This window comes from Oratosquilla oratoria, chromosome 20 (assembly GCF_046742065.1).
Source record: "Oratosquilla oratoria isolate Oo_2021 chromosome 20, ASM4674206v1, whole genome shotgun sequence".
Classification (NCBI taxonomy): Eukaryota; Metazoa; Arthropoda; class Malacostraca; order Stomatopoda; family Squillidae; genus Oratosquilla; species Oratosquilla oratoria.
This window is the reverse complement of record NC_134796.1, coordinates 750995-765067: the sequence shown is the minus strand read 5'-3', so window position 1 is coordinate 765067 and position 14073 is coordinate 750995. Positions and strand designations below refer to the sequence as shown.

The window sequence follows — 14073 nt, the reverse complement described above, 5'->3', positions numbered from 1 at the left end:
CGTGTTTGGCACTTACCACAGACGTACTAGGTGCAGATGAAGAAGAAGAGCCAGGTGAAGCAGAGATACCTCCTACTCCTGGTAGACCGGCTGGCTGTAACGGACATCCATTTCGATATTACATTGCCAGTTTTCATTTCAGGTATTTGCTACTTATCCTTATCAATTCTTATGAATATACTGTGCTGTATACTGCACAATACAGTATACTGTATACATTACAATATATGTTCACTAAATTAATAAAGGTTTAAGTACAGTACAGTACTGTACTTAACTACCCTTGCTCAGAGATGCAGTACTGTGCATAAATATTTGTGATTGGTGCCATTCTTAGTTTCTAAACTACTAAATTATTGTACATTAATTTATATTGCAGTAGACCAGTGGCTGAGTGAGGTATCATGAAGGTGAGATTGCTGTTGCAGTGCTCTCTCTCTACTACCAAGTTTTCATTCCACTTATAATCAAAAGTGAAAGATAAAATGAATTGAAACAAATATAGTTTATAAAATAATATAATTTGTATTTTTTTCCTGTACAATGTTTTCAAACATACGGTGCGATGCGCCTTCGTCCAAAACTGTCTGTCGTTGGTTAATAAGAACTAAAAAACACACATACGATATTTATGTGCTATCATGATACTCTATTAATAAATTTTGAACAACTGCATTAATAACACTGTTTTATGCGTGAAATTTTTAATAATATGTTCAATTACATGTTCATAAGCTGCTAACTTCAGCATTGTTTAATTAACGGGCTTTGACTGTTTACTAGCTAACATTTGTTAGTTAAGCATTGGGGCATAACTTTTAGTGGTTTTCTGTTAGCTAGCAGAGATTGTTAAGGCTAACAAAAAAGTTTTATGTATATGGCACCAGGAAAACATGTTCCAATAATAATTTATCCTGACAAAATTCCCTCGTACTGTCAGTCTGCATAAATTTAGTAGTTGCTTGGTTTTTCAGTGTGCGTGTGAACTGTTAAAACCAAAGACTAGCAGTCCACAATGAGAGAGAGTGAATAGGAAAAGTGGATAACGTAAATTTGACAGGAGGATACAGTGTGGGTGGATGGATGGGGTGGGGGAAACCCGGATGCATGTGGAAGAGCGAGAGATGGATTATGAACGGATGAAAGGATGACGCGGTTCGAAGTGACATTTGTGGCAACACGCCACATCTGCTGCAGTGTCCCCTAAGTGTACATAGGTTCAAGTGTACATAATGTTATTTATCTTCATCAAATCATTGTATACATTCATTATTATTAATACAGTACATTGTAAATAATTTACCAGATCCATGGATTACCATCGTATAGCGGAATCTAATTGTATATACTTTTACTTGCATACGCTTTACAAAGCGTTTATTTATTATCTATATATTATGTATTTTATGGCGGACTGCATGTGTCGTACACAGAAAATCATGTATGATCTTCCTTAATAACTGTACACCCAATGCTGCTGTTATAAATGGTGACCGTTTATGATCACATTAGAGGAAGGGTGGGAGAAATGTGTGGTACACATGGGGATAAAATTGGTGGGAGTTTATGTAAGCCCTCCCCTACCTGGGTATATCCCATGAGAGCGGGGAAAGCCTTGGTGTATGTAAGTGATTGGGCAGTAATATCAGCGATAACAGCCATTCCACACCAACTCCCGCCTTCGAGAAGCACTCTCCCAAGGTCTAAAAAAAAAAGTCAGACCGTTTGAATTATTGTGCACAGCTTCTGACGTCATTAGGCTGGGTCCGTTTTCTCTTTGTGAAACGCTGAAGAAAACTGTGTAACGCCAAGGAAGACAGGAACTATAATATTTTATATTATATATCATATACTATATATTCATATATATATAGACAGGAACTATAATATCTTATATATATATTTTGTATAATATTTGTCAGAATATAACTAATTGCGTGGAGCGGTGCGAGCGAAGGCAACAACATACCCGAACGACGCACCAGCTTCAAATGACAGCTATAGGACCCGCGAACCCCACTTTGAACAGCCAGGAGACGTTCACGGGTCCGCTGCGCCAACTCCCTCGAAATTCGGTCGGAAGTGGTTAGATCTGTTATTCCTTAGATCTTGCACTCTCCCACTTACGCTCACGTATTTGTAAGTGTAGTCGCCGGTGATATTTTCCTAACAATTAACCAATTACTCACGTTCCCTGGTTCCCGAACCCCCCCCCCCAACAACCACTCTAATTCATACCCCCTTCCTTTTTCCGTCACACTCAACATATAACACCAAGACATAGTAATTATGCCTAACCCATTGCGCTAAAGACCTGTATCAAGTCATCTCTGAATCTATGTTTTTTTAGGGAAAACAGATTCATGTGTTTTAGTCAATTTTTGTATGATTTGTTTTTGATATTTGGAATCAGTTTTGTGGCTCGCTGTTGTACTTTTTCCAGTCTGTCAATGTCTTTAATGAGATTCGGTGACCATACGGAAACAGCATATTCCAAATGTGGACGAACTAACGATTTATATAGCTTGTTAATAAGTGATGGACTTTTGAAATCAAAAGATCGCGCAATCAGTCCCAGAATCTTATTTGCTTTCTCAGAGGCTGAAATACACTGTTTGGATGATTTGAGGTCGTTACTGATAATTACGCTGAGATCTTTTTCACGATCCACTTTTGTTAACGAATTTCCAAATAGCTTGTAATCGTACTTGCTGTTATTTTTACCTATGTGCAAGGGAGTGGCAAGGGAGCTGGGAGATAGGGTTGATGAAAGAATATTGGGATGGTTTGGACACATGAAAAGAATGAGTGAAGAAAGACTAGTAAAGGAGGTATGGAAGGCAGATGTGGAGGGAGTGAACATGAGGGGACGTCCTAGGATGAGATGGATGGATGGGGTGAAGGGGGCTTTGGTGAAGAGGGGAATGTCCGTTGAGGAAGGACGGGAGAGGACAGAAGACAGGGGTGAATGGAGAATGGTTGTATATGGAAAATGTTGTGATGCATGAGGTGGATTGGACGGAGGAATGGGGGGTGAGGTAGTGTGTGTGAGCAAAAATTTTGACGCAGCCCAAAGGGATTTCTCCCCGTCCTCTCCTTTATGTAGGGGGGACGGGGAGGGGGGGGGTCACCGATTTTAGGAAGCGGCCTTGCTGTGGATGTGCTGTGTCCTGCGACACTGCTTCTGACCCAGGGCAATGGACAGGGTGCAGGGATGACCCGTCATTCAGGAGGTGCTAAGATGGGAGGGAGGGTGGAGGGGCGTGGAGTGTTTTCGGGGATGGAAAGGGTGGGAATGATTTTATGCCTTGTCCTTTTTGGCTACCTCCCTAGTAAGGGGGAAAAGAGCCTTGGTATATGTATGTATGTATGTACATTATAATTTTGTTTTTTTTATTTATACCTTGCTCTATATTATTATTTGGTCCTTCATTGACATTCAATGCCTCATTAATATTTCTCCCATCAAAATTAACATTTCCCCCATCACGGACATCTGGTCAATCACAGTCATCCGATCTCTTTTGTACATTTTTTCCCCCTACGTCACCGTGATTCACGCCGGCCTCCCGTCGTTCGTTGACATTATGTCCGGCATCCCTTCCTAAAATTATATTTTGTCCTCCAGTGACATTATATCCTACCGTGACATTTTCTCCTCCATTATCATTACATCCTATCATGATATTTTGTCCTTCACTATCATTACTTCCTATCGTGATCTTTTGTCCCCCACTGTCATTACATTCCATTGCGACATTTTGTCCTGTGACATTACATCCTAATGTAACATTTCGTCCTCTACCGACATTATATCCTAAAATTATATTTTGTCCTATACTGGCACATTGTTCTACATTAATGCTATACTCTACACTGATATTTTGGCCTGTATTTACATTCTGTCCAGTATCCCATCCTAAAATTATATTTTGTCCTCCACTGACATATCCTACCGTGACATTTTCTCCTCCATTATCATTACATCCTATTGTGATATTTTGTTCACTATCATTACTTCCCTGACTTTGGTACAACCTCCACAATACATCCCAACTGATCATACTTTTCATCCAGTGGATTCTCAATTTCCTCAGTCTCTTTCTAAAAAGATTAAAAAAATATATATATATATAATAGAAACAGGAATGAAAATTACTGATAATATGGGATATGAATTATACATACAAATACATACCAAAGCTTTTTCCCCCTTACAAGGGAGGTAGCCAAAAAGAAAAAGGCATAAATCCATTCCCACCCATTCCATCCCTAAATACACTCCATCCCCCTCCACCCTCCCTCTTATCTTAGCACCTCCCAGATGATGGGTCATCCCTGCACCTAGTCCACTGCCCTGGGTCAGAGGCAGTGTCGCAAGACACAGCACATCCACAGCAAGGCCGCTTCATTAAATCGGTAACCCCCCTCTCCATCCCCCCATATGAATTATAACAAGAAATTTCAACACTTGCCTTGATCTTTTGAATACTAAGGGTAAGTTCTATGTCACTTACATTCACCAACAGTTCCTTCTTCTGTTGAACAATTTCGAGGGTGTCAATGATTGGCGGAGCTTTGCGTCCACAATCTTGGGGAACATTGGTATAGTAAAGAGAAGAGAGGTCTTTTAGCTCTTGCTGTCCCTGTAAATCATTTTGTTTTTAGAGCCGACTCTTAAAATTTCAGTATAAAGTATAATAATGTATAGATTCCATTATACATACATGTACTGGTATATGTATGTATTACTTGCAAACTGAGGTGGCTAGGTTTGCCCTCATAAACACATACACACATACACCATAATGGGGATTGGGCTCAGTGAAGGCATAACTGCCCTTTGAGAAAGAGAGAGAGAGAGAGAGAGAGAGAGAGAGAGAGAGAGAGAGAGAGAGAGAGAGAGAGAGAGAAGAGAGAGAGAGAGAGAGAGAGAGAGAGAGAGAGAGAGAGAGAGAGAGAGAGAGAGAAGAGAGAGACAGAGAGAGAGAGAGAGAGACCTACCTTCTTATTTTTTATAGCTTCTTCTATGTCCAGAAGACACTCAAGGCCTTTGGCAATTTGTGACTTGCTGAGTTTGCCTAGTGGCATCTTCTTTATGTCTGAAGAGACATGACACTTTGAATAATGGGAATAATAACAGGTCTAAATTTCACAGATAATCTGTCAAGTCCTAATATTCAAGTATCCACTTTACATACGCACATGAGTGATATTTCACTACATGGAAGAATACAATGAAAAAAGTAATTGAAAACCTGATTTGTCCCAGACAGTGATGTGGTCATCACACACAAAGTAAGATACAAAGAAAATAAATCAAAGGGTGGCAGCCCAGGTGATCTCGAAACTAAATGACAAGACATACAAGGAAAGACTGAAAATGACAAACCAAAACAAAACTGGAGATTCCCACATTGGAAGAGTGGAGAAGTGACATGATAATGATATTTAGATCAGAGTAAAACCAAGTGAAGCTGGGTTGCTGTGGATGTGCTGTGTCTTACTGCATTGTTTCTGACCCAGGGCAGTGGACGGAATACAGGGATAACTCGTCATCCATGAGGAGCCAAGACGAGAGGGTGGTGGGTGGAAGTGGGTAATTCCCTTTTGATTTAGCTACCTCCCTCTTTTCTTGACATCCTCAGGATGACGGGTCGTCCCTGAATCCTGTCCACTGCCCTGGGTCAGAAGCAGGGTTTTGAAAATAGGCAGGAGGGAGAGCGTTCTCTCTGTCGTCCAATTTAAAGGACGACCACTAGCAGGTACCCACGGCTGATCCTTAACCTTTTCAAAGCATAATCAAATATCATAGTCATTCCCGTAACGATGTTAATTATCCACCAAAAAATAAAATTCATATATTCTGTTTCAACAATATTTACATTATCTCCTATAGGTAATGTTTTCATTTTTACCACTAAAAAGAGATACGAGCCGGAATTCCAACTTGGGTGTGCAAGGGGTTGCTTGTATATTTGCGAGTTTGTGTATTTGTGCGTATTTACCTTGTGTGTATTTTGCTTGTGTTTGTTTGCATGTATGTTTGTGTGTACTGGTGTGTTTGTGCGTTGGTGTGTGTGTATTTTACCTAGTTGTATTATGCAGGAAGGGGAGCTACGCTCGTAGTGATCCTTCTTTGTATCTCACAGCATCTGTCTAGTTTGTTCTTTCTAAATCTTGTATGGTGTTTTCTCACACTATTGTTTCTTCAAATTTGTTACAGTCATCCACCAAATTGTGTTTATTTTTTTTATCTTTTATATAACTATTCTTTTTGAGTTTCCCTTTCATGTCCCCTTGTTTTTCTTTTATCACACTTTAATAAGTCTTCATGATTCTATAAATGGCCAATAGATCTCCTCTTTCTCTTCTTTGTTCCAGGGTTGGTAGTTCCAGTTTAGACAATCTTTGTTCGTATGTCAATTTTGAAAATGTTGGGGCCATCTTTGTCGCTGCTCTTTGGATTTTTTTTTCTTCTAATTTCTTTATATTCTTTTTTTGTACTCGGTGTCCATAGTATCGCGGCGTACTCCAATCTTGGTCTTATCAGTGTGAATAATATATTTTTTTTTTATCATTACTCCATCCAAGTAATTAAAAGCCACCTTTATTGATTTCAGTAAATTGTAGGTTTCTCTGGCTATTTTGTTAATATGCTTGTCTGGTGACATGTCTGTGGTGATAATAACTCTTTCGGAACTAACTTTACATCCTTTGTACCGATTTTGTATTCTCCTGATATTCTTTTTTTTTCTTCCAAATTCCATTATACTACATTTCTTAGTGCTGAAGTTCGCTTCCCTCTTCTGACTCCATTCCCATAACTTGACCAGGTCTCTCTGTAGCGATTCATTCTTTTTCCGTACTTTTTTTCATAGTCTTGCGTCGTGTGCAAATAATTTCATGTACCAGTCTACACCTTAATCCATGTCATTTATATATATATATATATATATATATATATATATATATATATATATATATATATATATATATATATATATATATATATATATATATATATATATATATATATATATATAATCAGGAAGAACCCACAGTCGGAATAAAAGGAAACTTTAGAAGAAAGTGTAACTTTCTATATTTCGACTAATAGCTATAGCCCTCTTCAGGAAAGTACTTTCCTGAAGAGGGCTATAGCTATAAGCCAAAATATAGAAGTCACACTTTCTACTAACGTTTCCTTTTATTCCGAATGTGGGTTCTTCGTGATTATTACAGTATTTACAAATGTGCTACAACATTTTGTCTAAGTGATATATATATGTATATATATATATATATATATATATATATATATATATACACATATATTTAGGAAACATTATCGGTGTCAATACTGAACCCTGTGGGACTCCACTTAACATTTCTTCCCAGGTCGAGTTTCTATCTCTGAGCACCACTATAATTTTTCTCCCATGCAAGAAATCTTCCATCCATTCCAGTAATTGTCATTGTACACCTATTGTTTCGATTCTTCTTAATAGTTTTGTGTGTGTGTGTGTGAAATTCTATATTAGATCACGTGTTATACTCGTGATCTACAGTTATTTCCCTCGCGAAAGAGCTCAAAGCTCATATATGACCGATCCCTGGGTAATGCTGTGACCGTAATTACATGCACACCAAACTCCCCGCCCACAAGGGTTGGAGTAACGACTCTCAGTGCAGCGATACAGAATTTTTAAGCCCTGGCCGGGATTCGAACCCGGACCGCTGTACTGGCGGCCGGAAACTAACCGCAGCGCCATCCAGTGTGTGTGTATGTTCACAGCATTACCCAGTGCACGGGCCACATGCAAGCTCTAAGCTCTCATGCGGGATGGTATTGGCTGTCCATCAAAGGCAGTGGTAGTGAAACCCATGTACTTTTCTCCCTTCAAACCTTACTAAACTGGATGAAGCCACCGTGAGGACGTAGATAGAGACTGCATCGTTCCCTATGGGTTAGACCGGTGGTCCTGCAGTAACCCCACAAGGACGGGGTTGGGTGAGGGAGTGAGAAAGTGTAGATGTGATTCTAATAAACGCATGAAGTCGCGAGTGAATCTTCCCTAGCAAGGAAAACATGTTCCAATAATAATTCATCCTGACAAAATTCCCTCGTACTGTCAGTCTGCATAAAGTTACACGTTGCTTGGTTTTCAGTGTGCGTGTGAACTGTTAAAACCAAAGTCCACAATGAGAGAGAGAGTGGATAGGAAAAGTGGATAACGTAAGTTTGACAGGAGGATACAGTGTGGGTGGATGGATGGGGTTGGGGAAACTCGGATGCATGTGGAAGAGCGAGAGATGGATTAATTATGAATGGATGACGCGGTTCAAAGTGACGTTCTTCTAATCCGCTTCATAATATTGACTATTTTGAATGGGTGGGCTACGGGTGATTTCGGCCCAGGGTTTTTCTGGGCCGAAATCGCCGGTGATATATTAATCTTTTAAAAATATATTTTCTTTCAATAATAGATAGATAATAATAGCAGTCCTCCAAATGTTTATCATTGTTTATTTATCATTGAAAGAAAATATAAAGAGAATGTTAAAAACTACTTATATATCATTTCAAGTAACAATATTTTTTGCACATACTGTGTGAAAACGAAATAAAATTTATAAAACAAATAATTTAAATTTAAATTATACAACTTTCATGTGTGGACTAAGGTAAATAGTGTAATTAGTGCCCAAAAAAGTTGCCTAACATTGATAACATGATATAACAAGGAGTCTAGGGTTGTTCAAAAAACTAATTCTGGCGTTAGTTTATTTTGATGTTAAATGTCATGGTAACGCTCTGTGTTACCATGATGTTTAATGTCAAGATATATTTAACGCCAAGATAGTGCATTTTTTTTTCTAAACCCAACCTAGAAGTTCAACATCATTAGTGAACATGCAGGAGAGAAGTGCATCGAATGTAGAATGTTTCAGCCACAGATGTTGCGGCCAGAACTCTGCAGGGTAGGACGTTTCGGCCAGTCCTCCAAATGTTGCTATTATTATTTACTTATTATTGAAAAAATATATATTATTAAAAGAATTAGAAAAATACTTAAATATCATATCAAGTACGAGTAACAATATTTTTGCACATACATACATACATATACCAAGGCTTTTCCCCCATTACAAGGGATATAGCCAAAAAGGAAAAGGCATAAAATAATTCCCACCCATTCCAACCCTGAATACGTTCCACCCTCCCTCTTATCTTAGCACCTCCTGGATGACGGGTCATCCCTGCACCTTGCCCACTGCCCTGGGTCAGAAACAGTGTCGCAAGACACAGCACATCCACAGCAAGGCCGCTTCATTAAATCGGCGACTCCCCCTCTCCGTCCCCCCATGCATAAAAGGAGAAGACGGGGAGAAATCCCTTTGGGCTGCGTCAAATTTTGCTCACACATATTACCTCACCCCCAACCCCCCGCCCCTGCCACCTTAGGCATCATAACCTCAGCCATCTACAACCACGCTCCATTCACCCCTGTCTTCTGTCCACTCCCTTCCTCCCTCCACAGACATTCCCCACTTCCCCAACGCCCCCTACACCCCATCCATCCACCTCATTCTAGGACGTCCCCTCATGTTCACTTCTTCCACATCTGCCTTCCATACCTCTTTTACTAGTCTTTCTTCACTCATTCTTTCTATGTGTCCAAACCATCCTAATATTCTTTCATCAACCCTATCTCCCACCTCCCTTTCCAACCCTGTTCTCATCCTCACCTCCTCATTTCTCAAACTCTATCTAGCCTAGTAACCCCCATCATACTTCTCGAACACCTCATCTCAAACACATTCAAACTCCTTCTCTCCTCCTCTCTTATGTTCCATGTTTCTACCCCATACAGTGCTGTTGGCACAATCACTCCTTTATACAGTCTCCTCTTAGTATCCATTCCCAAATGTCTATTTCTCATTACACTTTTTAATCCACCAAGGTATTTACTCGCTTCTCTCAATCTACATTACCTCCACCTTTTCCTGCCACATTTGCACCCAAGTATCTAAAACTATCCACTTCCTTCATTCGCTCTCCCTTAATGCTCACTTCCAGTCTACTGCCACCAAGCCTTCAAGCTTAAGGGGACTCCCCACCCAATTTTTTTTTTTTTTTCTGGAGGATCCTGCTGATTTTTTCTGCTGATTTTTTCTAGGTCTGAGGAAACCTTCACAGCTTGAATTTTATTCAGATTTGACCAGTAGTTTTTTTTTAATAAAAAACGTAAAAAATACCATATTTTTGGGCTTCTTTCAAATCCTATCTCCTCTTACAATTTTATTCAATGTCTTTCATTTTATAGCAAAAGAATCTTCTACATATATAGAAAAACAAAATAGATTTTTTTTAATATCTCTGTTGAACGCCGAGGAAAAAAAATTATAAAAAAAACGCAAAATTTTGATTTGACACGTTATTTAAAAAATTCTATTTAACGTATGCAAAAAAGCTCTCTATTTCATTTTTTGTCATTTATCTAGCTATCAATAGAGACCTCATATGCAAAGATCGGTTGAAAACTGAGGGAGGAGATAGACTTTGTGCATCCAAAACTTAAATTTTTCAGAAACAAGTGTTAATTTTTTATTTTTTTCCTTAGTTTGACTAAATTTTACATTGGACCTCCTAAGGCCCATTGAAAACAGGTTCCATTGTATTATCATGATGATTTTGCATCTTTCAAGTAACTCAGGCACTTTGTACCCTCCTACAGTGTAGGATATTATTCACTCAAAGTGAGGGTCTCATAAGCCGCCACCTCACTCTTTGTCGCAAAGTTTGAGTTCTTGGTCTAGAATGACCCAGCAAGGTAGCCTGATTGCTGGGATTCAGCTCTCTTTTCTTGGGTTTCCTTTCTGGTGTTGGAACAGGCTCTTGCTGCATCAGGGATATCACTGCGAGGTTTGAGACTCTAAACCCAAGGTGTTGCAACAAGGAGGCATCCTTGTAGCCACTTGTTAGCAAACAGTTGTTTGCGTAGAGACAATGTGTCTGATATAGGTGTAGAGGACAGAGGATTAGGTGCTGAGGATGTGGATGTAGATGGCAGGGAGAGAGCTGCTGGAGGGAGTAGTAGTGGTGGTGGCGGAGGTGGTGATAACAAAGTTGATGCTGGGGTTCTTTCTTTCTCCCCTTGAGTTGCCAATGTAGACGTTCTTATCGTCTGCAAGTGTGCCTTTTGTTTGGATAGCTTAGGAAAGGCTAATATCTTCAAATATCTCTGCATGCCGGACGTAAGAGAAAACTGTATGAGTGCATCAAACGCAAGAAAATGGAGTAAGATATGGTCAAAACGTATGTAAACAATGGTCGTGCGCAGCATGTGGCTGCCGGGGGGAGGGAGGGTAGGCCCTTTAAACCCTTTAAAAATGGCGGTACGATAAAAACACTTTACCAGCATCTAGAGCAAGATCCTTACTCTGTATTTATGCAATAAAACAATTTTCTTCGATTTTTTCTTAAATCTGGGGGTGGGGGTCCCCTTAAAAGGTTATTTTCGCTGGACCGAAATCACCGGGCCGAAATCACCTTGGGCTGAAATCACCTGATCCACTCCTGTGCTGTACCTCACTGCATTGCCAATAACCCGAAAAGTGTGCCAATAGCCCGCAACCTTTATGTGTACGTATTTACATATATAAACATATAGATAATAGAACGAATAAACAAATACAGACAAACACGCACACATACACACGTCACTACAAACAAACGCTCACTAACAGCCCTGTTCTTTGACACTCATAGGTCATCTGTTGGGTACTATACTCGATCTTTGGTGAAGTGTGCCTCACAAGCTGCCCACTTTGATTTGTTATCACGTTTAAGGCTACCACACGTAACAGCAGCATCTCCACCCGCCAACAATGACGTCAAACACTTTGCATTTCAGAATAACGCTTTCGAGTAGAAACCACCGCGCGACATTCTTCCGTCATGCAAACACTTGACTGAAATTTCATGGTGGCGACACGAACCCTGATCCCAGTCTCGATTTTGCAGGAGAGAGATTTATACAGGTAATATTTTAGGGAATTGAGACACCCTTGCAGACAAGAGTCACTTAGTATATTTCTATGATCGGAGAGTAATCCCCCATGAAACAAAACCGACAACTTTTAATTTCTACTAAAGCACCCACTTGGTACCCTCTCATGATTTCTCCTTTACTTGCTACCGACTCCATCTCTTCAGCGCAATCACTTGTTCCCAACCATACAGGTGTCGGATAACGACGATGAAATAAAATACTTTATCTTAAAAAAAAAAAGAGAAATCAGAGGGTGCAATTCCGACCAGTAACCCAAGTTTGGTTGAACATCTATAGGCCTTGCTGCCGCACGTCTCGCAATACTATACTGCGAAGCCATTAATGCTTGCAAGGCCGTCAACAGACATGCAGTACATACAAACTAGATAAACAAAGAAAACTTACTTTTCTCTAAGCAAGGACTAACCTTTTATCAAGGGTGGGTTCGTAAGAAAGCCTGATGTCACTTCGTTACAGGTGACAGCCAATGCACTATTGCGCGAAGATTTTTCTCATGTGTCTGTCGCGTCCTAGCCGGTTCCAGCCGACGTGGTTTTTCCTGCACTCGTCTCGTCCCATCCGGTCAGTCGCATGATGCGCAGTCACTGTGGAGAATACTATGACTTCCGACAGATTTCCCATCTCTTTTAACACGAATGTTGACGGTATATGTTAATCTAGGTGACCGTCCCACCGAGTTAATACTGGGATACTCTGTGTGAACTTATATACAACTTTCAACACTACAAAACTACGTACCTGTGAACAGCAGGGAACGCATCGAACCCTGAAACGTATAATGGCATCACAAAGCATCATGTATCTTTATAAATATGTACTTATTTCCATTATTCATATTGGTTTGAATATTTCAATGAACTAAATTTATGACTTACCGTGGCCTTGGGGCCACTTGGAAATCTTCTTCATCTTTGTTCTGGTTATGACGGTGATGTGCGCAACGAATTTCGGGCGTGGCATGGAGGGTGAGTATGGGAATGGGAAAGGATAAAGGTATGCTGAGGGGAATGGCTCTCTCACAGAATCCCCTCACTGGTAGGCACACTTCGTCGTATATGCACTTCACATGATATATATAAGGTCTGTGATTGGGGTGAATTCATATCATCCCCTAGTCACGAATCACTAACAGGTCGATTGCATTTCTTGTCTCGGACTTGTCTTGTCCTCAACTAGTACTCAACTTGAACTCAACCACGCAACTCCCTTGTATGGGCGCGAGAGGGGCCTCTCTTGGTCCCGAACGCCTAGTGACCTTTGACCTCTCGTTGTCAAAGGTCTGTGGGAAGTACAACTTCACCTTAACTGAAGTGAAAATGTTGCACGATACATACGTAATCCCCATGCATGGGAACTATAGATGGGTAATGCACCAGAACCAATACTCAAGACGGAGAAGACACCAAGTGGTAAATAAAATGATTAATAATGAAAATGACATATCGGTAACTCGACATTCCTGAGAGGGGTTAGAACAACCGGCTTGTGGTAACTAAGGGGTGTCGAGTCCTTACATAATGCTTTATATAATGTTTTCGTATATAGAAACAAAAATGATAGGCCACTCTATCTAAATGGAAAAAGTAAGACTGTATAATTTGTTATGCATGTTTTCATATACTAAGTTTCTAGAATACAAATTTCATACAGCTTGATATGCTTAATTGCTGTATTTCAATCTTAATCCTAATTCTACAGCTATCAATTCACTAAATTAACTGAGGCCGTAACCACAGATGTCTATATTAATATGTAATAATAGTCTATTTACTCTAAAAAGTGCCTCTGTCGGGATTTATTCCCGACAGTTACCTAAATGAAAAAGGACAAGGTATCAGTCCTTTGGCTTAAATTGTTGTGGTGTGTCGTCATAAGTCAAAATCACAAGTGAGTACAGTTAAGAACCCATCAGTATCCTCTGGGGGCTGGCACTTGAAGGAGGCGTCCCAGCCGACGTGGTTGGTATCCTTTGCACCCGAGTTAAGTTTACATA

At 39.9% G+C, this 14073-nt stretch overlaps 1 protein-coding gene across 3 annotated transcripts in view; it reads right to left on the bottom strand.

Annotated features, from left to right (window-relative positions):
• The window catches only part of LOC143036364 (protein mono-ADP-ribosyltransferase PARP3-like), a 34287-nt gene extending 21677 nt beyond the window's left edge, over positions 1-12610 (bottom strand). Inside the window, exons 1-3 of one of the 3 annotated variants that reach the window (XM_076203613.1) lie at positions 12487-12610; positions 4518-4646; positions 17-94 (exon numbers count right to left, since the gene is read on the bottom strand). The gene's annotated coding sequence lies outside the window, so the exon portion shown is untranslated. The remainder of the gene's footprint in view (positions 1-16; positions 95-4517; positions 4647-12486) is intronic. The other 2 variants (XM_076203614.1, XM_076203615.1) reach the window with 2 other exon arrangements.
• Positions 12611-14073: the final 1463 nt, after the last annotated feature.